Source organism: Leptodactylus fuscus, chromosome 5, assembly GCF_031893055.1.
Source record: "Leptodactylus fuscus isolate aLepFus1 chromosome 5, aLepFus1.hap2, whole genome shotgun sequence".
Taxonomy (NCBI): domain Eukaryota; kingdom Metazoa; phylum Chordata; class Amphibia; order Anura; family Leptodactylidae; genus Leptodactylus; species Leptodactylus fuscus.
Genome location: NC_134269.1, coordinates 100,420,325 through 100,445,685, shown reverse-complemented (window position 1 = coordinate 100,445,685; position 25,361 = coordinate 100,420,325). Strand labels below are relative to the sequence as shown.

The window sequence follows — 25,361 nt, the reverse complement described above, 5'->3', positions numbered from 1 at the left end:
ATACGTGCTCACTGTAGCCAAGAGTGCATGTGTTCTCAAAAGTGAAGGGAAAAGTCAGCCAAACCAGCAAAAGTCCAGCTTGGCCCCCCACAGCAATTTTCTCCCATTTAATTTTAATTTCCCCCTTTTGAGAAAAAATCTCCATAAATCTTTGCACTCCATTTCATCAGAGAGCAAATTTACAATGTACGAAGTGCTGGCCATGAAAGGGATTCAGAAAGTAGATCAAAGAAATTTAATCAGCCCTCATGTGGTGAGGGTGACCAATGGACTGTCTGGCTTATGGATCCAGTGACAAGTGAGACCACCACGAACCCTTTAGACCTGTTCTTATAGGTCCCTTAAGGCACCCTCTGCACCCCCTCAAACTAAGCCCTTGTAGCCATTTACATTCTGCACTATGTGCATAGGGCCTCACGACTTGGAGATGTTGGAGTCTGACAGTGGCTTACTCTTCCTTCAACATGGAAAACACATGCATGCTCAGCTGAGCTTGAATGATGGGTCAGGAGGAATAGCTGGACAAGTGTTCAATTGACAGCTATACATGCTATATGGACACTTCAAACAGCAGCCAGGCCATTCTAACAATGAGATTCATTGAGAACAAAAGGATCAGGCATGTTAAAATCCACTTGTTGACTCTCTTTTTATCTATCTACCAAGGTGGGGGAGTTAGGCAAACCCCAAACTCACTAAACAGCAGACTGGTGTTGCTGAAATCTGCAGGTTGGTTCAGCAGTTACCTAATGCGTATAGTCGCCTTTAGTGTATTAGTCTGATCAGCTGATAGATGATTAACTAGCATGGATACATGGTATCTACTTTCTAGCTGTGAGACACAATGGGTCCATAAAGGTTTTCATTCTATGGATATAAACATTCAAGTACTCATTCACCGACTGCAAACAGGTCTTGAAAATGCCAAGGACCTAAAAAGATTAAAAAAAGGTCATCTGTAGTTGATACCTGGCTAAGTGGGATTATGACAGATGGAAAGATTCTGTGTGGCATAACATATTTCTACCCAAAACTTGTTAATATGCTATTACTATACTGTATTTCTTTAAAACACTAAACTTCTCTATTCAACTTTAAATCCGGTATTTCAATACGCTCCTGTGAATGAGGCCTGAAGTTGTAAATACATTCGTCTATACCACATTGGATCTGAAGTGAGGAGCTGTAAGCCTTATCTGCACATTATCACATTAGTGAAGTTGTGGACTGTAGGTGCTATCTACAGGCACTATGGGATCAGAGGAGAATTCCACTCTTATCTGACTGGAGACTCCATGACCAGGTCACCAGATTTCTGAGGGCAAGGATGTGTCTAAGCAGAATCTACATTCCATCTCAACTTTATATATATATATATATATATATATATATATATATATATATATATGTGCTATTTGCTGTTGTATGGTATCCTGGTGTACATTACAAACATTCACACTGTGCATAGACCCTGAATTCATGGCTTATTTATAACCTTCATATGAACTTGTCAGAACATAAGAAGCTTCTCATGTCACTATGGACAAAGTTAAACAATGTATTTATAGGCATTTTCCCTATTAAACAGCTTTTGATCTAGGGAACCTATTGTTGCAAATGCTTTAAAATGAAGCTTCTTTTAGTTTTTATAAGCAACTTCCTGTTTTTAAAGGGGCACCCTGATTTCTGTCAGCGATAAAACCTTTTATTTTTGTTTTTTTATGATAGTATGGAAAGTCAGGTCTTTACTATTCTATTGATATTTTTCCACATGTATATTATTATCAAAGGAAACAGGTTACACAAGTAGGCATATGGATACACAATAAATCCATGCAGTAATCCTAGGTAAGGTGGAAAGGTGTATTCTGTCACATGTCTAGGCATTTTTATTGTATGTCTCTTATTTATTTGTTCATGGTCATATATAAATATACATATTCCATTAAGTTCACACACCCAGTGTCTTTATTTGAAGGCTAGTTCATATATATATATATATATATATATATATATATATATATATATATATAAACACTCTGGTCTGTCAGCAACTTGTATGGATAGAAAATGTCCTTTTTATTGGAAAAAGCAGTACATCACGTATCGGTCCACACTGGGACCTTTCTCAAGCGCACTTGAGAAAGGTCTCAGTGTGGACCGATACGTGGTGTACTGCTTTTTCCAATAAAAGGACATTTTCCATCCATACAAGCTGCTGACAGACCGAATTGTTTTTTCTATTGCAAACCCTTGTCATTGTGTTCTGTATATGTCTTTCTTATTTATTTGTGCGCAGTCTTTTGCATATAGATTTACTGTAATGACGACATACTGTAATAAAGACGCATGTTTTCATACAAGCCTATCACAATGTCTAACGTAAACCCTTAACCCTCCTCTGTCCCCGCTCCCACATTTCCCCACATGATATGATGTCATCTCATGCTAACTTCATAGGTCCAAGCTCCATCCACATGTTAAAGGACACAACTGTTGACCTCTGCATAAGCAATACCGCCCCTGCTACCTCTTGTGTCACCCCCTCAGTCCCATTGTGTGAAATGACTTTCTTTGTAATGTATCTTTCTGTCTGTATTTGAACCCTACAAATTGTACAGCGCTGCGGAATATGTTGGCGCTATATAAATAAAATTTATTATTATTATTATTATTATTATTATTATTATTATTATTATTAATGAAACCCTTTCAGCCTTTAATATGCTATGGTGTGCTGCAACTATTCATTCATTCATTCATTCATTCATTCATTCATTCATTGTGATGTAGCTTCTTTCTGTCCTATATTCTAGCTTTTGTCATTTCCATCTTACATCATTGATCACCAGTTCTAAAAGTCTATAAGTGACAATATAAGACATGTACTATTGTCACTATTGTATTATAATAAATGGAAGCATTCAGGAACATATTTTGAGTAAAGATCCTAGCAGAATCATCCCATTGGAAAGCATTAAGTCAATTGCTTGGAACATATTTAAATCATAAATAATTCAATAGACACACTTGTATGCGTAAATGTTTTATGTGATTCTTGGGGTATGACACATATGGTGGGTGAAAGCGTGCCTCTCGTATGGTGTCATGCTGCCTACCTGTTACATACAATGTAACACAAAACAAATTGCTGTGTGGGCTGCAGTTCTCCATCAGTGCTATGATTCATACTCATTTGAATTCAGTTTGAAAAGCACAAGGACGAAAAATATTTAATATATAACACAAGTGAAGGAGGTGGAGGTGGAATGTTCTTTTACAATGTTGCTTGTGTGGAGACCCAGATCTGCTCTGCAAATTAGTAGTAAACAGCCCTCAAAAACCTTTTAGTTCCAGCTACCCGGGCAATGAATAGAGCTGGTAGTCATCAAGTTCTGCACTTACCATCCTGTTTTATTGTCAGCACTAGTAATATATTTATTTCTTCCTATTATTGCACTCGGTTTGGAAACTACGGTAGTTAGCTTTTTCAATATATGTTTTATTTATTTTGTTTAATACATCTCAATAAGGGATATTCTCATCTCAGCCTCTCAGGCCTGAGGTGGACACAAGTACATACTATAGAAGTGAATAGGAGTTGCAGATCAGTATAGCACAGCTGCATTTGTCTGTTTCCATGACTTAAACTTGCATGTTTGCTATGGTTACAATAACTTGGTAACTTGCCACCCAACTATTGGACTTAAATATCCATAGTCAGAGCAAACGGGACATACAAGCAGAAACACAAAGCAGTGTGTCACCAGAAGTGGGCACTGCTTCGCCAAATAAGAGCTTTCTTTAAAATTCCTTAGGATGAATTCACACATAGTTTTTTGGTCAGGATTTTGAGGCCGCATTTGCCTCAAAATCCTGACTAAAAGAAGGCTCCCATTGAAATCAATGGGAGCCGTAAAAAAAAGAAGTGACATGCTCATTCTTCAAGTGGATTCGCTTTGCGAATCCGCCTGAAGACACTCCCTCCTCCCGACTAGACCCATTCATTGGGCCTAATCCGGAGTGGAGTGCACGACTGGATGCCGTTGCACTGCATCAGCATCAAGTTGCAGCTACCCATTTTTTGGGCCGGAAACTGAGGCGGCCTCCACCCCAGCTTGCAGACCAAGAAACCCAGTGTGAACCCAGCCTTAGGGTAGTTAATAAACTGATGTTGATATAAGGAAACATATTGTCACTAATGGTTAAATAATACATTTAAACCAACAATTTTCTCTGTTTACATCTCAGCCCATTGGTAGGGTTATTATAGGGAATCTATTTAGGTTCCTGTGAGGGGCGCCCTTGTAAGGACGTTACTCTGACGCTAGGCAGGTTCAGTCAGGGGTTCTTATAGGGAAAGTTTCCCAACCTGTTTCCGCCCACGTTCCAGGACTTGCACTCAGCCGTCACCAATCCAGGTTAGTGTCTTACAGGGGCTATCCAGGATTAAGGGAGCTGATAGCCCCCAATGATCAGATATTTATGGCCTTTGCTAGGCTGAGGCCATAAAAACCTTAATCCTTTTAATCAAGTAAGAATTTCAAATTCATCACCATGTTGAAAAAAATCACCATATGTAAGACTTGTCACGATTATAGGTTTGTAGTCAAACAAACCATTGAAACTTCTGTATCCTAGACATTAGTAAAGCACATAAAACCACCCTTAATCAAGTGTCAAATCTTTTATTGTTATTTGGATCCTGAAAATCTTCTACCAAATCCATAGGGTGCATGACAATTTTGCCCTTGATTTTGATGGTTTTCCTGGGGATTTCACCTATTGCCTAGCAAATGCAAAAAAATCTACTCTATATATGGCTTGCATACAGGGTTTTGAAGATTGCATGGTGCAGTACTTTAGCTGAAGATTTTTGTGTGAATTCGTCACTAATAATCCACAGCACATTCACTGCTGTTATTGCTGGGCAACTGGATAACTTAAAATGGCTCTTAGGGTGAAGACACACAATACGACTGCGCATGCCGGCCGGCCGCCATTTTTTGTTTGGCGTAGACTTAGAGGAGCGTACTGTATGTGCGCGCAATTGCGGCCTCGAAAAAATGGCCGCCGGCTGGCATGCGCAGTTGGCTCTACTAGTGTCTCACTGGCAGAGCTGACTGTGCAGGCGTCGGAGCTGACCCAGATGGAAGACGACAAGAGAAGGGGAGGATGCAGCTGAAGATGGAGGTGTCGCTGGAGACACTTCTCTGGCAGCAGTGGGGACGCTCCCATCGCAGTTTGAGAGCTGGGGCCCGCCCCCATTGCTGCGAGAGAACTAATTTGCATACTGGTAAAAAACGGTATTTCTAAGGAACGGCAGCACGGAGACCACGTCTAAAGGTAAGAGACGAATAGCCTTTCTAAAGGCTATTCCAAGGTCTAAGGCACAAAAAATACATATTTAGTGGTAGAATCTCTTTAAGCCAAAGTCAGGCTTCAAAAGGAATGTAAATGTAAAGGAAGCTCTTAGATGTTTCCCTTCTCTTAAATCCAACCGTCACTTCGGCTCAAAAAAATGCAGCAAAATCTGAAACAAAAAAAAAAGCTACATTTCCGCAATGTGGAGCCTTACCCTTATGCAGTTAAACGTTTATTGATTATTGCTTGTTATTCAGTTTTGCAGGACTCTGATATTGATGATGTATCACTATAATAGATAATCAATAAAATATCAGTGGGAGTCTAACATCCATTCGCATTGATTTGTCAAATGAATGGAACTGAGCTACAATAACAAGCATAGCTGTATACAATGTCCGCTGTGGTGCTTGGCGAGTAGTAAAGAGGATGCAGCACTGCACTGAACACTGGCTGTGCTGAGTATTAGACCCCATCAATCTGATATTGATGACCTAACCTGCTAGGTTTGCTGAAAGTAAGTAAGCCTTTAGTGGTGGCATATCTCCTGGGGGAACATCAGATCAGAAATGATAAAAGTCAACATAATGAACCTTCTATCTCCTGACAACTTTTGTGGACAGAGAGTTGAGATTCCCACATATATAAAGTCAGCAGGTTTCATTGACCTTTGTTATGTGTATAGTGGTTTAATTTTGTCAGATCTCTCAAGAAAACATATTTATAATATCATTCACCACTTAAATATTCCCCACTAAACATATGCATATCTCAAGCATGCATCAATATAATACATAAGTACAATGCAGAGCACATCCGGCAGAGCTGCAATCTCTCAAGATCCCCTGCTATTTATCAGGTTTTCATCCTAAGCCTCTGTTTACATCTGCATTGTGGCTTCCAGTTATAATGGAGAGTACAAACTTGTGAGGGATCTGTCACATCAAGGACATCACCAGTGCCTGACGGACTCCATTCACTTATACTGCAGTCCTTTGGGATCTTTCCTACTACTGGAAAAAGCAGTGCTGCATGCTGTTTTGTGTCTTCATAATGTGACAGAGTCTGCAATGGAGACTCCAAATGCAGATCCTGGCATGTATGTCATCTCATCTGACACTATATTCGCATAATGTTTGGTCTATCCATTTTTCTGGTCTGTCAGGTATTAAATAAAATGGGATTCGTTCTTCCAGACAAATAAGTAGGACTTGAAAGACTTTTTATGGTGATATTGGATGCGCACTGTGATGGAGTCTCAAAGTGGAGATTCCAACGTAGATGTGAAGGTAACCTTACATTGCTTATGTCATCAGAGGAATACTAACACCTCACTTGTTTATTATATGAGGTTGATCCGGCTGTTTGGACATGTGACCTCATGTACCAACTGTCTTATAACAATAAAATGGTACATTTAGTTGTGACATTTGGCACCTTATTGATCTAAGACACTATGACATCCATCATATATATCCTCTGTTTTTATCCATGTCTGTATACTTATAATTCTCTAATTTTATAGTCCAAGTGTTTTTTTTTTTTTTTAAAAAAAACATTTATCTTATTTTGCTCTGTATATAGTTGGGACTGAAAGACCATAGAAAAAACTTAATTGAAATACATGAGGAAGCCAAATAACTCATTTGCAATGAACTGGTCATCACCGTTTCTACTAAAGTAGGTGCTAATATAACCAGACCCTAAAAGTGCCAGTTGTGAGACAGAAGAATAAGTGTCTTCTCCTTGAGGGGGCCTCTCAACCATTCTATAGCCTACTGCTATGGCTTTCTAGCTGTTCCATAGACAGGCCTCTTAGCAATTCCTCTAATCTGAAAGGTCCAGGCTTCCTTTAAAGGGGTTGTCCCATCACAAGGATCCTATCTATACTGCTTGTTAATGTGAATGTAAGACTTTTCCTAAATACATTGCTTCAGTAAAACTGCTTTGTTTGTCCACTATCATACTTTATTCAATTCATTGTTGACACAGCCCTTGACTTATCTGCTCAAAAGTCAAGTGATATATCTGCTGCTCTCAGGGGGGAGGGAGGAGGGGCTAAGTGCACGGGAGCGTGCCTGTGTATCTAGCTATGACTGTGTCTACACCACGTGACCTAGCTTCCTGCACTCAGATAGGGGAGAGGAGCTGCTTTCATTTCTGAACATCTTCTGTTCTCCCAGTTATCAGGCTAGCTAATTCAATTGTGTTCATTATGGCAGAGACAGGCAGTCTCTGTATGTAACACAGAAAGGAGTTGCTGCTGCCTGTATTTCATAGTCCAATATGGGTGGGCGGAGCTACCGTGAATTTGGGGGTGGAGCTAAATGGCAGGTTGCATGTGAAACCCCGCCCACCAAATGATGCAAGAAACCAGGAAGAAAGAAGATTTTACAGCAGTAAAGACTGGTGAGTATGCGAGGTGGGAATACCCCTTTAAAATGGACGTGGTTTAATATGGTGGCTACATCCTGACATACCATATATTCTTTGACATGTAAGACCAGTTACAATATCCATGCACTGATTTTCTTTTTCTCATATTATTTATATGTAGTGTACACATAATGGAGTCAAGGCTCTTGTGGAGCTTTTGCCATTAAAATGTTCACTCTACTAATAAGAAATTATGCACTAAACAAATTATATATTATATTATATAAGAAATTATATAGCTGCTGCTCTAGATTCCACTATGAAGAGATTTCCTGAAATATCATACATAGACATCAATGACTGTGCGAACCAACAATGCTCTGATGTAAGGTGTATAGATCATTTGGATTTGAGCTCCAATTACATAAAGCCAATATTAAATTCCACCAATGGCCTTATATGAGAACTATGTATTATGACAAACCATTGACGTTTCATTGCTTGAATAGGTTAGAAAGGGGACTTCTCATCAAAGATAAAGGTGTCGTATACTTGCACATGTCGTACACCTTCATATGTGGTAGTAGTGCTATATAGCCTAGGGTGGAATGCGTACCTGCTAAGGGGAGGACAAATGCCAACATCCAGATGAAGCTAGAAATTTGCTATGAGCACAAACTTTTTGAAAGTTGTTCATATTTTGCTATACTACAAAAAACCATTAGTCTGGTAATAGATTCTGAAAGTTTACACTTATTTGCTCACACCTGCAGCAATACAATGGTTCACTAACATATGTCTCGGGCTGTATTATCTTTATCACTTTGCACAGAGAACTAAATGATCCTGAAGTTTTTTCTTTCTTTTTTAGTTGCTATGACTTCTAGTATCTCTCTATCTACTATGAGCTTGTATGTGTTTCTCTCTTGCTATATACTACTGTACTACCCATGATGTTGTATCACACTGAATTTCCCCATGTATGGGACCTTGATGGGACTTGGCAGCACTGTAAGTGACCATCTGCTTCACCCCAGGTGTAAGAAGGAGCGCTATCGCAAGTCCTTCATTCCAATCGCGACCAGGCTGTAGAATCTACATCAGTCCAAGCGAAGATCACTCCGCACAGAAAACTAATGATTATGATTATGAAGTCTTCCTTCTTTCTTCTTCTGTTCCTTAGCTGCTATGGACTCCTACAGTAGTATATCTTCTCTTCTCAGCATATGCGTGCCTACTAGAGATGAGCGAACAGTGTTCTATCGAACTCATGTTCGATCGGATATTAGGCTGTTCGGCATGTTCGAATCGAATCGAACACCGCGTGGTAAAGTGCGCCATTACTCGATTCCCCTCCCACCTTCCCTGGCGCCTTTTTTGCTCCAATAACAGCGCAGGGTAGGTGGGACAGGAACTACGACACCGGTGACGTTGAAAAAAGTAGGCAAAACCCATTGGCTGCCGAAAACATGTGACCTCTAATTTAAAAGAACAGCGCCGCCCAGCTTCGCGTCATTCTGAGCTTGCAATTCACCGAGGACGGAGGTTTCCGTCCAGTTAGCTAGGGGTTAGATTCTGGGTAGGCAGGGACAGGCTAGGATAGGAAGGAGAAGACAACCAACAGCTCTTATAAGAGCTAAATTCCAGGGAGAAGCTTGTCAGTGTAACGTGGCACTGACGGGCTCAATCGCCGCAACCCAGCTTTCCCAGGATCCTGAATGGAATACACTGTCAGTGTATTCCCGTATACCCGATATATACCCCCGATACCCGTTCCAACGGTGTGCCCCCCCACCTTCACCCCAGAAATACCCTGCAAGTCCCCTAGCAATAGAATTGGGGCTATATACACCCACTATTTTTGCTACTGCCATATAGTGCCATTGTCTCACTGGGAATTCAAAGAATATATTGGGCTTACATATAACTTCAATTCCAGGGAGAAGCTTGTCAGTGTAACGTGGCACTGACGGGCTCAATCGCCGCAACCCAGCTTTCCCAGGATCCTGAATGGAACACACTGACAGTGTATTCCCGTATACCCCATATATACACCCCAAATCCCCGTTCCAACGGTGTGCCCCCCCACCTTCACCTCAGAAATACCCTGCAAGTCCCCTAGCAATAGAATTGGGGCTATATACACCCACAATTTTTGCTACTGGTATACAGTGCCATTGTCTCACTGGGAATTCAAAGAATATATGGGGGTTATGTGCACCCACAATTTTTAATACTGCTATACAGTGCCATTGTCTGACTGGGAATTCAAAGAATATATGGGGGTTATGTGCACCCACAATTTTTAATACTGGTATATAGTGCCATTGTCTGACTGGGAATTCAAAGAATATATGGGGGTTACGTGCACCCACAATTTTTAATACTGGTATACAGTGCCATTGTCTGACTGGGAATTCAAAGAATATATGGGGGTTACGTGCACCCACAATTTTTAATACTGCTATACAGTGCCATTGTCTGACTGGGAATTCAAAGAATATATGGGGGTTATGTGCACCCACAATTTTTACTACTGGTATACAGTGCCATTGTCTGACTGGGAATTCAAAGAATATATTGGGGTGACGTGCACCCACAATTTTTGCTACTGCTATACAGTTCCATTGTCTGACTGGGAATTCAAAGAATATATGGGGGTTATGTGCACCCACAATTTTTAATACTGGTATACAGTGCCATTGTCTGACTGGGAATTCAAAGAATATATGGGGGTTATGTGCACCCACAATTTTTAATACTGGTATACAGTGCCATTGTCTGACTGGGAATTCAAAGAATATATGGGGGTTATGTGCACCCACAATTTTTACTACTGGTATACAGTGCCATTGTCTAACTGGGAATTCAAAGAATATATTGGGGTGACGTGCACCCACAATTTTTGCTACTGCTATACAGTTCCATTGTCTCACTGGGAATTCAAAGAATATATGGGGGTTATGTGCACCCACAATTTTTAATACTGGTATACAGTGCCATTGTCTGACTGGGAATTCAAAGAATATATGGGGGTTATGTGCACCCACAATTTTTAATACTGGTATACAGTGCCATTGTCTGACTGGGAATTCAAAGAATATATGGGGGTTATGTGCACCCACAATTTTTAATACTGGTATACAGTGCCATTGTCTGACTGGGAATTCAAAGAATATATGGGGGTTATGTGCACCCACAATTTTTAATACTGGTATACAGTGCCATTGTCTGACTGGGAATTCAAAGAATATATGGGGGTTATGTGCACCCACAATTTTTACTACTGGTATACAGTGCCATTGTCTAACTGGGAATTCAAAGAATATATTGGGGTGACGTGCACCCACAATTTTTGCTACTGCTATACAGTTCCATTGTCTGACTGGGAATTCAAAGAATATATGGGGGTTATGTGCACCCACAATTTTTACTACTGGTATACAGTGCCATTGTCTGACTGGGAATTCAAAGAATATATGGGGGTTATGTGCACCCACAATTTTTAATACTGGTATACAGTGCCATTGTCTGACTGGGAATTCAAAGAATATATGGGGGTTACGTGCACCCACAATTTTTAATACTGCTATACAGTGCCATTGTCTGACTGGGAATTCAAAGAATATATGGGGGTTACGTGCACCCACAATTTTTAATACTGGTATACAGTGCCATTGTCTGACTGGGAATTCAAAGAATATATGGGGGTTATGTGCACCCACAATTTTTAATACTGGTATACAGTGCCATTGTCTGACTGGGAATTCAAAGAATATATGGGGGTTATGTGCACCCACAATTTTTAATACTGGTATACAGTGCCATTGTCTGACTGGGAATTCAAAGAATATATGGGGGTTATGTGCACCCACAATTTTTACTACTGGTATACAGTGCCATTGTCTAACTGGGAATTCAAAGAATATATTGGGGTGACGTGCACCCACAATTTTTGCTACTGCTATACAGTTCCATTGTCTCACTGGGAATTCAAAGAATATATGGGGGTTATGTGCACCCACAATTTTTACTACTGGTATACAGTGCCATTGTCTAACTGGGAATTCAAAGAATATATTGGGGTGACGTGCACCCACAATTTTTGCTACTGCTATACAGTTCCATTGTCTCACTGGGAATTCAAAGAATATATGGGGGTTATGTGCACCCACAATTTTTAATACTGGTATACAGTGCCATTGTCTGACTGGGAATTCAAAGAATATATGGGGGTTATGTGCACCCACAATTTTTAATACTGGTATATAGTGCCATTGTCTGACTGGGAATTCAAAGAATATATGGGGGTTACGTGCACCCACAATTTTTAATACTGGTATACAGTGCCATTGTCTGACTGGGAATTCAAAGAATATATGGGGGTTATGTGCACCCACAATTTTTAATACTGGTATACAGTGCCATTGTCTGACTGGGAATTCAAAGAATATATGGGGGTTATGTGCACCCACAATTTTTACTACTGGTATACAGTGCCATTGTCTAACTGGGAATTCAAAGAATATATTGGGGTGACGTGCACCCACAATTTTTGCTACTGCTATACAGTTCCATTGTCTCACTGGGAATTCAAAGAATATATGGGGGTTATGTGCACCCACAATTTTTAATACTGGTATACAGTGCCATTGTCTGACTGGGAATTCAAAGAATATATGGGGGTTATGTGCACCCACAATTTTTAATACTGGTATACAGTGCCATTGTCTGACTGGGAATTCAAAGAATATATGGGGGTTATGTGCACCCACAATTTTTACTACTGGTATACAGTGCCATTGTCTAACTGGGAATTCAAAGAATATATTGGGGTGACGTGCACCCACAATTTTTGCTACTGCTATACAGTTCCATTGTCTCACTGGGAATTCAAAGAATATATGGGGGTTATGTGCACCCACAATTTTTAATACTGGTATACAGTGCCATTGTCTGACTGGGAATTCAAAGAATATATGGGGGTTATGTGCACCCACAATTTTTAATACTGGTATACAGTGCCATTGTCTGACTGGGAATTCAAAGAATATATGGGGGTTATGTGCACCCACAATTTTTACTACTGGTATACAGTGCCATTGTCTAACTGGGAATTCAAAGAATATATTGGGGTGACGTGCACCCACAATTTTTGCTACTGCTATACAGTTCCATTGTCTCACTGGGAATTCAAAGAATATATGGGGGTTACGTGCACCCACAATTTTTAATACTGGTATACAGTGCCATTGTCTGACTGGGAATTCAAAGAATATATGGGGGTTATGTGCACCCACAATTTTTAATACTGGTATACAGTGCCATTGTCTGACTGGGAATTCAAAGAATATATGGGGGTTATGTGCACCCACAATTTTTACTACTGGTATACAGTGCCATTGTCTAACTGGGAATTCAAAGAATATATGGGGGTTATGTGCACCCACAATTTTTAATACTGGTATACAGTGCCATTGTCTGACTGGGAATTCAAAGAATATATGGGGGTTATGTGCACCCACAATTTTTAATACTGGTATACAGTGCCATTGTCTGACTGGGAATTCAAAGAATATATGGGGGTTATGTGCACCCACAATTTTTACTACTGGTATACAGTGCCATTGTCTAACTGGGAATTCAAAGAATATATTGGGGTGACGTGCACCCACAATTTTTGCTACTGCTATACAGTTCCATTGTCTCACTGGGAATTCAAAGAATATATGGGGGTTATGTGCACCCACAATTTTTAATACTGGTATACAGTGCCATTGTCTGACTGGGAATTCAAAGAATATATGGGGGTTATGTGCACCCACAATTTTTAATACTGGTATACAGTGCCATTGTCTGACTGGGAATTCAAAGAATATATGGGGGTTATGTGCACCCACAATTTTTACTACTGGTATACAGTGCCATTGTCTAACTGGGAATTCAAAGAATATATTGGGGTGACGTGCACCCACAATTTTTGCTACTGCTATACAGTTCCATTGTCTCACTGGGAATTCAAAGAATATATGGGGGTTATGTGCACCCACAATTTTTAATACTGGTATACAGTGCCATTGTCTGACTGGGAATTCAAAGAATATATGGGGGTTATGTGCACCCACAATTTTTAATACTGGTATACAGTGCCATTGTCTGACTGGGAATTCAAAGAATATATGGGGGTTATGTGCACCCACAATTTTTACTACTGGTATACAGTGCCATTGTCTAACTGGGAATTCAAAGAATATATTGGGGTGACGTGCACCCACAATTTTTGCTACTGCTATACAGTTCCATTGTCTCACTGGGAATTCAAAGAATATATGGGGGTTATGTGCACCCACAATTTTTAATACTGGTATACAGTGCCATTGTCTGACTGGGAATTCAAAGAATATATGGGGGTTATGTGCACCCACAATTTTTAATACTGGTATACAGTGCCATTGTCTGACTGGGAATTCAAAGAATATATGGGGGTTATGTGCACCCACAATTTTTACTACTGGTATACAGTGCCATTGTCTAACTGGGAATTCAAAGAATATATTGGGGTGACGTGCACCCACAATTTTTGCTACTGCTATACAGTTCCATTGTCTCACTGGGAATTCAAAGAATATATGGGGGTTATGTGCACCCACAATTTTTAATACTGGTATACAGTGCCATTGTCTGACTGGGAATTCAAAGAATATATGGGGGTTATGTGCACCCACAATTTTTACTACTGGTATACAGTGCCATTGTCTAACTGGGAATTCAAAGAATATATTGGGGTGACGTGCACCCACAATTTTTGCTACTGCTATACAGTTCCATTGTCTCACTGGGAATTCAAAGAATATATGGGGGTTATGTGCACCCACAATTTTTAATACTGGTATACAGTGCCATTGTCTGACTGGGAATTCAAAGAATATATGGGGGTTATGTGCACCCACAATTTTTAATACTGGTATACAGTGCCATTGTCTGACTGGGAATTCAAAGAATATATGGGGGTTATGTGCACCCACAATTTTTACTACTGGTATACAGTGCCATTGTCTAACTGGGAATTCAAAGAATATATTGGGGTGACGTGCACCCACAATTTTTGCTACTGCTATACAGTTCCATTGTCTCACTGGGAATTCAAAGAATATATGGGGGTTATGTGCACCCACAATTTTTAATACTGGTATACAGTGCCATTGTCTGACTGGGAATTCAAAGAATATATGGGGGTTATGTGCACCCACAATTTTTAATACTGCTATACAGTGCCATTGTCTGACTGGGAATTCAAAGAATATATGGGGGTTATGTGCACCCACAATTTTTAATACTGGTATATAGTGCCATTGTCTGACTGGGAATTCAAAGAATATATGGGGGTTACGTGCACCCACAATTTTTAATACTGGTATACAGTGCCATTGTCTGACTGGGAATTCAAAGAATATATGGGGGTTATGTGCACCCACAATTTTTAATACTGGTATACAGTGCCATTGTCTCACTGGGAATTCCACAAATAATTTGGGGATTCATTCACCCTACATCTCAGGCTCTTGCCATATTCACCCAGGTTGTCAGTGCTGCACCAGCTCGTTCCCAGACAGCTCGGCCCGAAAAACGCGTTACCTATATAGAGGATTTGGACAATGAAGACAACATGTTCTAAATCTAATGTCTGCACCTTCTCCAGAATTAAAATAAAGGCAGCGTTTAACTTTCAAATAGCACTGCACAAAGGAAGAGCTTATCAGCTTGTCTCATGACATGCTACTGAAAAGTTTCATTTGTGTATCTTAATGTAAATATAGTTGTATAAGCTTTTTGGGTTTTAGGCACTGCCAAGTTATTTATTACCACCCACTCCCTTATAATGATGATGACGCCAAAGTCACTGTGGGTGTTCAGAGCTCACAGCTTTGGGTGACATTTGTCTTGCTCTCTGTCGGTACCAGCTGTCTTTTTGGATACCGTAAAGTTATGTTGACTTTATTAACAGCTATAGAAGCTTTAGCCAGGTTGTGACGGTGTGTAACCCTAACAACACTAAGTGGGATACACATTAATAGTCAGTCTATGTACGCTAAACGTATCACTGAAGTAATTTTTTTTCCCTCTCCCCTAATATAAGAAAGGAACAGACATTAGACCTAGACCGGGGTTCGAGGCTTGAAAAAATCCAGTATTATTTGTTCTTCATGATGTGAAATATGTGTTGAAAAGCAACCCAAGATGAAGTCAGCCATGTGTGCCAGTGTGTTACTTGGCATGCCTTTGCTGGCCCCAACTGTAAGGGTCACTCTCCATTTCCTCCATTTTCCACTCCCCTTCACACCATTTGTGGTGAAGCAATGGGATGCACTGAAGTGCACCCTCTAGCCTCGTGTGGGATAGGGACATCAGATGCCACTCCAACCCCCTCGTCTTCCTCCGCCAGCCAACGGTGCGAAGATGAGAGGAGTGTGCTCTGAATGTTTTCTGCCTAGCAGAGGCTAGTTCTCACTTACGAAAATGGCCCCACTTTGACCTGTATATCAGGCACAATGGTGTAGGTTTCAAAGAAACATGGCACCAACAAGTTGGAAAACGTGGGCCATGCGTGGACCGTGTTTGAGTCTGGCAAGCTCCAGATCTGCTACCAGGTTCCAGCCATTATCACAGGCGCAAAAATGCCAGGCCCCAGGTGTAGCAGGGAAAAAAAAATGCCATCTCAGCCAGGATGGCATCCCTGACCTCGGAGGCACTGTGCTGTCTGTCCCCCAAGCTGATCAGTTTCAGCACGGCCTACTGACATCTCCCCATGCCAGTGTTACAGTGTTTTCCGCTAGTAGCTGGGGTGGAGGTTGCAGCTTCGTAGGGTTTCAGTCTACTCCTGCCATGAATTTTGGCCTGGGAGAGGAGATAGGCCACCCCAGTTTGCACCCGGGGAACAGACTCCACCACATTCACCCTGCCTGTCATTAAAGATAAGCACTGCAGCATCCCTGACCACAGGCGCTTGTCCATGTGTCGGTGGTCAAGTGGACCTTGCAGCAAAGCGCAGAGCTCTGGGCCCGACTGATGTTATGGGACACATGCAGGCGCAAGGCAGAGACAGCACACCAAGAGAAGTAGTAACGGCTAGGCCCAGCATAGGGAGGTGCCCCAGCTGCCATCTGCTGACGGAAGGCCTGGGTCTCCAGAAGCATAAACAAACACCAACATCTCCAGGGCCAGCAGTTTATCGATGAGGCTGTTACAGGCTTGGGCATGGGGGTGGGTTGTATTGTACTTCTGCCTGCAATGAAAAGCTTGGGAAATGTGGAGTGGCTGGGAAGAGGCGCATGATGGTGCAGGCCAAAAGGGCGCATGAGGGTGAACTCCCCAATGTGTCAGAGATAGGTGTGTAGGTGTCCTTGCATCATATACTTGCACCATATTTGGCTTTGGAAGTTAATTTTGTGCCAAAAAGTGGTTAAGACAGCGATCCCTCAGCTACTCCCGTTACACTGTCTATTGAAGTTACCATCTGTGGAAGTGGACCACCATTTCTAAGATCCCAAAGGAAGCAGGCAAGAGATGTGCAGTTCAGAAAAAAAGATGAGAAAATAAGTTTAGGCTGTAGAGCACAGAGGGATCGGAGAGGACAGAGCTGGTGTCGGCCAGGTATTCCCACAACATGCGCCTATACTTGTCCCTCCTGGTGACACTAGGCCCCTGAGTGGCAGTAATTTGTCCAGGGGGGCCATTAACGTGTTCCAGACCTAGGAATAAGTCTTCCAACAGGGTAGAGTTTTGCATGCCTTTGCTTCTACCCACTGTTTTTGCTGCTTAGCTTCCCTCCACATCTACTCTGCTTTCACCCCTAAACATCACCCCAGTTTATGCCTTTGCTTCTACCCAGGTTTTTTGTTGATTTAGCTTCCCTCTACATCTACACTGCTTTAGCCCCTAGACATCACCCCTGTCCATGTGGGGTCGGTGGCCTCGTCATCCACCAACTCCTCTTCCAATTGCGCACTGCCCCCTTACTGCAAACCGCACATGACCACAGCTTGCCTTGATGGCAACTGTGTCTCATGATCCCCACTTAGGTCCAGACAAGTCGGTGGCGGGTCCAAAACCCCAAAATTGGAAGGAAATGGCAGATGCTGCAGTATTTCTAACACCTGTTCCTGGTGCTCGGGCCTGGTCTGTGTTGTACCCTGCACCCTGCTTAACGCATCTGCCATATCCGAAGTTGTGCTGAGCGCATGCTAATGTTTCGTGTCCAGTGCAATGGATGGGATGGGATTTCACATAAGTCTGCCACCCATGGCCACTCATGGTTGAGCAACTGAGGGAGTTGACTTTGACGAACCCGAGGGTTTTGGAGTTGGAACTACATCAAAGGTCTGTGCTGCTCACACACTCTGCTCAACACATGATATGTTTAGTGCCAGCAGTGTGGAGACGTCGCACAACAGCCGTTGTTCCAGCAGGTACAGGCGTTGTAGGAGTGCATAGAGGCTAGCAGCGGCAACTATACACTTTAAAAACTATCCGCACAAGCGCCACACTTTCACCAGTAGCTCAGGAACATTGGGGTACCTTTTTCAAAAGATTAGCAGCAATGAGTTAAAAACGTGGCCCAGGCATGGAATATGTTGCAGGCTGCCAAGCTACAGAGCCAATCCCAGGTTACGGCCATTATCACACATGACAACATGCCTGGGCCCAGGTGCAGTGGCAAAAACCACATTGCCGTCTCATCGAGGATGGCATGACTCACTTTGTAGGCAGTGTGCTGTCTGGCCCCCAAGCTGATGAGCTTCAGCACGGCCCGCTGACGTCTCCCCACACCAGTGTTGCAGCGTTTCCAGCTCGTAGCTGGGGTCAATTTAACAGCGGAGGAGGGTGGTGTTTCAGCCCTCCTCCCAGGAATGTTGTGTGGGGAGACAAGTCAGGCCACCACATTTTGCGACCCGGTCCACGCCTCAACTACATTCAACCACTGTGCCCAAATTGAAAGGTAGCGTCCCTGTCCGCATGCACTTGTCCATTCGTAACTGGTCACATGGAACTTTAGGGCTAAGCGCTGAATTTAGGGACCGCCTCATGTTTGGGGGAAAGTGCTGGTGTGGACGGCACAGTGCGGTGGCGCAGTAGACACTCTGCCCAAAAAGGGCAGAGTGTCCCCCAGCCGGGATTCCAACATCTCCTGGGCCAGATTTCTTGAGATGAGGCCGTTGAAGCCTTGGGCATGTGGGTGGGTTGCGCTGTACTTTAGCATGAAATGAAAGGCTTGGGAGATGGGGAGTTGCTGGGAAGAGGCGCATGATGGCGCGGGCAAAAGGAGAAATGGCAGGAAAAGGTGAGGATAAGGGTGAACTCCCCAAAGTGTCAGAGGCAGATGTGGAGGTGTCCTGGCTCCTGGTCTGGACTGCAGCGCCAGCCCTGTCAACAGTGGAAGAGGCAGTGGCCGCCAGGCCAAACGACGATTATCCTGCGCTTGCTCTCACCCACTGAGCCCAGGGCTTGCCTTCCAAATGATGGCACCCGCAAGAGGTGGTGAGATTCCTCTCCGCAGATCTCCAAACCATCTTGGACTTGCAAATTGCACTAAATTTGTCATGTAACTGACATGTATATGATGAGTCTATCCATTGTCTGTTCATTTTGGTGAAAGTCAGCCTGTCAGCTGACAGACAGCTGTGCTTGTCAGTGATGATGTCACCGGCTGCTTGTACCCCCAGTTTTTGCTGCTTAGCTTGCCTCCACATCCACACTGCTTTTGCCCCTACACATCACCCCTATCCATGCCTGTGCCTCTAGCCATAAGTCTGCCACCCATGGAAACTCATGGTGCAGAAAGTGAGGGAGCTGACTCTGAGGAACCCTTGGGTTTTGTAGCTGGTACTCCATCAAAGGTCTCTGCTGCTCACACACCCTGCTGAACATACGGTATCTAGGGTTAGAGCGTGTGGTGACCTCGCACAACAGTAGGTGCTTCAGGCAGATGTAGGCCTTGCTGGAGTGTATTGCGGCTAGCTCCAGGTACTGTAGACTTGGGAAAGTGGGTGTCCAAGTGCCGCACTTTCACCCTTAGCTCAGCTAATTTGGGGTATGTTTTTAAAGATCATTGCACCACTACATTGAACATGTGGGCCAGGCATGGAACGTGTTGGAGGCTGGCAAGCTCCAGAGCCCTCCAACAAGCTAAAAAACCTGGCCCCAGGGGCAGCGGGGATAAACAAATTGCCATCTCATCCAGGATGGCATCCCTGACCTCAGAGGCAGTGTGCTGTCCGTCTCCCAAGCTGATGAGCTTCAGCCCAGCCTGCTGACGTCTCCCCACACCAGTGTTGCAGCGTTTTCAGCTCGTAGCTGGGGTAAATCTAACAGCGGAGGAGGAGGAGGGTGGTGTTTCAGCCCTCCTCCCAGGAATGTTTTGTGGGGAAACAAGTCAGGAAAATTCTTGAAACGGGAGAGTTTTGCATCTTTGCCCTTGCTGCCTATGGACATCCCTTTGCCTCTAGCCACCATTTTCCCTGCTTTGCTTGCCTCCAAATCCACACTGCTTTTGCCCCTAGACATCACCCCAGTCCATGCCTTAGCTTGTACCCCCAGTTTTTCCTGCTTAGCTTGCCTCCACATCCACACTGCTTTTGCCCCTAGACATCACCCCAGTCCATGCCTTAGCTTGTATCCCCAGTTTTTCCTGCTTAGCTTGCCTCCACATCCACACTGCTTTTGCCCCTAGACATCACCCCAGTCCATGCCTTAGCTTGTACCCCCAGTTTTTCCTGCTTAGCTTGCCTCCACATCCACACTGCTTTTGCCCCTAGACATCATCCCTATCCATGCCTCTTCCCCTAGCCATAACTCTGCCACCCCTGGAAACTCATGGTGCAGAAACTTTGGTTGCTGACTTTGAGGAACCCTTGGGTTTTGTAGATGGAACTCCATCAAAGGTCTGTGCAGCTCACACACCCTGCTCAAGATATGGTATTGTAGGGTTTCAGCGTGTGTGAATGACGGACAACAGCCTGTGTTTGGACAGATGTAGGCCTTGCTAGAGTGTTTTTAGGCTAGCAGCGACTCCTGTGCACTTGCAAAAGTGGGCGCACAAGCGCCGCATTTTCAACAGTAGCTTCGGTACATTTGGGTATGTTTTTAAAAAACTTTGCACCACTAGGTTAGACGTGGGCCAAACATGGAACGTGTTGGAGGCTGGCAAGCTCCAGAGCCGCTACCAGGTTCCAGCCATTATCACAGGCGTAAAAATGCCAGGCCCCAGGTGTAGCAGGGAAAAAAAAATGCCATCTCAGCCAGGATGGCATCCCTGACCTCGGAGGCACTGTGCTGTCTGTCCCCCAAGCTGATGAGCTTCAGCACCGCCTGCTGACGTCTCCCCACACCAGTGTTTTAGCGTTTGCCGCTAGTAGCTGTGGTGGAGGTTGCAGCGTCGTAGGGTTTCAGTCTACTCCTGCCATGAATTTTGGCCTGGGAGAGGAGATAGGCCACCCCAGTTTGCACCCGGGGAACAGACTCCACCACATTCACCCTGCCTGTCATTAAAGATAAGCACTGCAGCATCCCTGACCACAGGCGCTTGTCCAAGTGTCGGTGGTCAAGTGGACCTTGCAGCAAAGCGCGGAACTAAGGGCCCACCTGATGTTGAGTGACACGTGCTGGTGCAAGGCGGGGACGCCACACCGGGAGAAGTTGAGACGGCTAGGGACGGCATAGTGAGGTGCCACAGTTGCCATCAGGTCCGGGAAGGCGGGAGTTTCAACAAGCCGGAACGCCAACCTCTCCTGGGCCAGCAGTTTAGCGATGTTGGCGTTCTAGGCTTGCGTGGGTGGGTGGTTAGCGGTGTATTTCTGCCGGCGCTCCAATGTATGAGAGATGGTGGGTTGTTGTAAAGAAGCGCCTGATGGTGCCTTTGATGGTGCAGGAGAAGGAGATAAGACAGAAACAGGGGAGGATGAGGGAGAAGTCAACAAAGTGGCGGAGGCAGATGAAGTGATGTCCTGGCTCGTCCTCTGGAGTGCATCGCCAGCACTGTGAGCAGAGGCAGTGGCATGAACGGCGGGCGACGTTTGTCCTGCCGTTGCTGCCTGCCACTGATTCCATTGCTTGGATTCCAAATGACGGTGCATTGAAGTGGTGGACAGGTTGCTCTTCTCAGGGCCCCTACTCGATTTCGAGAGGCAAATTGTGTAGACGACACTATATCTGTCCTCGGCGCATTCCTTGAAAAAACTCTACACCTTCAAGAAACGTGCCCTCGATGGGGGAGTTTTTCTGGGCTGGGTACAAAAGGGAACATCTTCGGACATTCCGGGTCTGGCCTGGCTTCGGCAAAGCAGCTGACCTCTGCCTCTGGACATGTCTCTGCCTCTAGCTACCCTTTTTGGTGCTGCACCTGCCTCAACATCCACACTACTTTCCCAGCTTGACATCTGCCTTGTCCAGGTGGGGTCGGTGTCCTCGTCGTCCACCACCTCCTCTTCCAACTCCTGTCTCGCCTCCTCCTCCTGCACAATGCGCATGTCAACTGGCTGCCCTGACAGCAACTGCGTCTCATCGTCGTCGATGAGGGTGGGTTGCTGGTCATCCGCCACCAAATCGACCGGAGATGGAATGGAGGAGACTCTAGTGTTTGAGCATCTGGACACAGATACTCGTCTGTTAGGTCCGTGGAATCGCGAAATGGAGGGGCAGGTTGCGGTACAGTCAAAGGAAGGGAGAACAGCTCTGGGGAGCAGGGACAGTTGGGGTTATTGTTCTGAGAAGATTGGGAATTTTGGGTGGAAGGAGGACAAGACTGTTGGGTAAGAGGAGGTAGAGGCTGACTGGCTGGTGGACAATGTGCTTTAAGCGTTATCCGACAGCCATTGCAAGACCTGTTCCTGGTTCTCGGGCCTACTAATCTTTGTACCATTCAGCCTAGTTAATGTGGAACTTTTGTGCAAAGCGCAGAACTTAGGGCCCGCCTGATGTTAAGGGACACACGCTGGTACAAGGCTCAACTCACCCTAAGTGCCAAAAACACTGCTGGTGCAAGGCTCTACTCATGCCAAGGGCCTCAATCTCTGCTGGTAGCTCAGCTTAAGGTCATGTAACTTTGTTTGGAAGGGCTCATGTTAAGGGCTAGAAAAGTGAATTTTGGAAGGTCTTACCACATCACACACACACACACACACACACACACACACACACACACACACACACACACTCAAAATGACAGTTAAGGGTGAGGGCTTTTGGAATTCCCATTGCCTATTCCATTTGTGGTTGTCATGGGGAACGTGATTTAAAGGGGTGGTTGTTACTGTTTGTTGAGCTTAAATTGGGGTTTGTGTCCATCCATTTGGGGAGTAAAGAAGGTTTCCAGGTATTTTCCCACTTTGATAGAGGTTTTTTTGAATGTGGAAAGTGTGTAGTTGTTAGGCAGTGATGTTGGGGTAATAGAGGGTCTTTGGTGTGTTAGATGCCCCCAGGCATGCTTCCCCTGCTGTCCCAGTGTCATTCCAGAGGTGTTGGCATCATTTCCTGGGGTGTCATAGTGGACTTGGTGACCCTCCAGACACGGATTTGGGTTTCCCCCTTAACGAGTATCTGTTCCCCATAGACTATAATGGGGTTCGAAACCCGTTCGAACACACGAACATTGAGCGGCTGTTCGAATCGAATTTCGAACCTCGAACATTTTAGTGTTCGCTCATCTCTAGTGCCTACGTCTGTAATATATTACTGTGTATTAACCTGTATTTGTATTACTATGCTGCTGTAACATACTGAAATTTCCCCACTGTGGGACTATTAAAGGATTATCTTATCTCTTATCTTATTAAATGGTTATCTTATCTTATCTTACTCTAGATTCATACCTGTGTTTGTGTTCAACCTGCGGTTGTGTGAACCTGCGGTTCAGTTTGTGTTCTTTGGGTCTGCTTGGGGGCCCGAAAAACGGAAACCTAATCTGCTTAAAAAGCGGTTACCCCCGGCCCCCATAGACTGTACTATATAGACTATACCACACATATATATATATATATATATATATATATATATATATATATATATATATATATATATATACACTACTACATAGACTATACTACATAGACTATAATGGGGTCCATCGGGATTCCGCCCGGTATCCAACCAAAAAGGACTTTTCTCTCTGCATTTTTCAAGCGGATTTGTGGGACAGAATCACCAAACGTAGAGCGAGTGCTGATTGAATCCATTTTGGTGCGCTTATCATAATAACGACTATTGGTTTTATGGCATTTGCTTCCAGAGTGACTACCAAATTAACAATGTTATTCACATGTATTAGAAATCTATATGTAGTTGAGAATGCTCAGCTTTAGTAAATTGCAGCATCTGAGTTTTAATTGAATGAAAATATAATTCATGTGTGTCAAATGTGCAAGAGTCACATAAGGATACATTATGTAAAACATCATCGAGATGGTAACATATCTACAAATCATATCTACAAAGATAATGTGCAAACATATCACTGGGTTAAAATATACATAATACACATAATCTGAAGTATATATCATTAATGCTGGACATAAAAATATCAATATATGGGAAAGGCATACATTTTCTTTGATCAGAATACTGTGGTATAATACCTAATGAAATTCATAGGCGAATTAAGACAAGCAATATTTTACATGCATGTATGGAGACCCAGTAGATGTATGTTCAGTACATATTACCGTGTCTTATCATTTATGACTGATCGGATTATCAATTACAGATCTTGACTATAACAGCCGATCAAAAGTCATTAATACATTTCTCTAATGATTTATAGAATTTTAACACAGTGATTTATTTGGTGCTGCAGAATTGATGATTATCAGCGAAAAATTGTCTTTATTGGTTATATGGCATAAGAAATCATTATGTCTATGGCCAGCTGATGTCTTCAGTATGTGAGACAGAATGAAGAGCGCAGTGTGTATGTGAGACATAGAGAGCCCGCTCACAAGTAGCGACCACACACATAACCAAGACATCTGCACACTAGGCACTTGTAATACACAGACGTGATGCACTGAGGACATATGTACACAGCTGGAAACGAGAACTCGCATCAGCTATGGAAAATGGAGAGAGCTTTGCAGAAAACAATATCTATCAAAATCCTGGCAATGTCAGGTAAAGTCATATGCCATACAGAGCGATATGAAGCAAGTAAAGTGCACTCATTCTCCCAGATGCCCAACAGCCAGCTGTGAAGGCGGACATAGCAGAAGATGGCATCACTTACCCGTCCACATCCATGCTGATCCCCTCAGTGTGCTGAGCCCGCTCTCTACACTGCATCCCACCTCATCTCTTCTCAGTAATGCTTTCCATTACCAAACCAGCCCCATCTCTGAGTTTCTCCCTCCCCCATCCCACCTCACAGTCATCCCCTCCTCCTCCTCCTCTATGTCACTATATCTCCCTCCAGTTCCCCTCCCAGTCACTGTCTCCTCTGCCTATCGTATTGCAGATAGTGTATCCATGCCTGTGTGTGTATTCTCACATATATGCCACTGTGCTGGATCTGCCAGCCATGCACTGTTTACACTATCAGTGGTATAGCTATAGGGGTGGAGAGGTTGCAGTGGAACCCC

The 25,361-nt window shown here is 43.6% G+C and overlaps 1 protein-coding gene across 1 annotated transcript in view; it reads right to left on the bottom strand.

The window, feature by feature from the left end:
- Nucleotides 1–25,121, bottom strand: part of PRRT4 (proline rich transmembrane protein 4) — a 56,238-nt gene extending 31,117 nt beyond the window's left edge. Inside the window, exon 1 of the mRNA XM_075273877.1 lies at nucleotides 25,010–25,121. The gene's annotated coding sequence lies outside the window, so the exon portion shown is untranslated. The remainder of the gene's footprint in view (nucleotides 1–25,009) is intronic.
- Nucleotides 25,122–25,361: the final 240 nt, after the last annotated feature.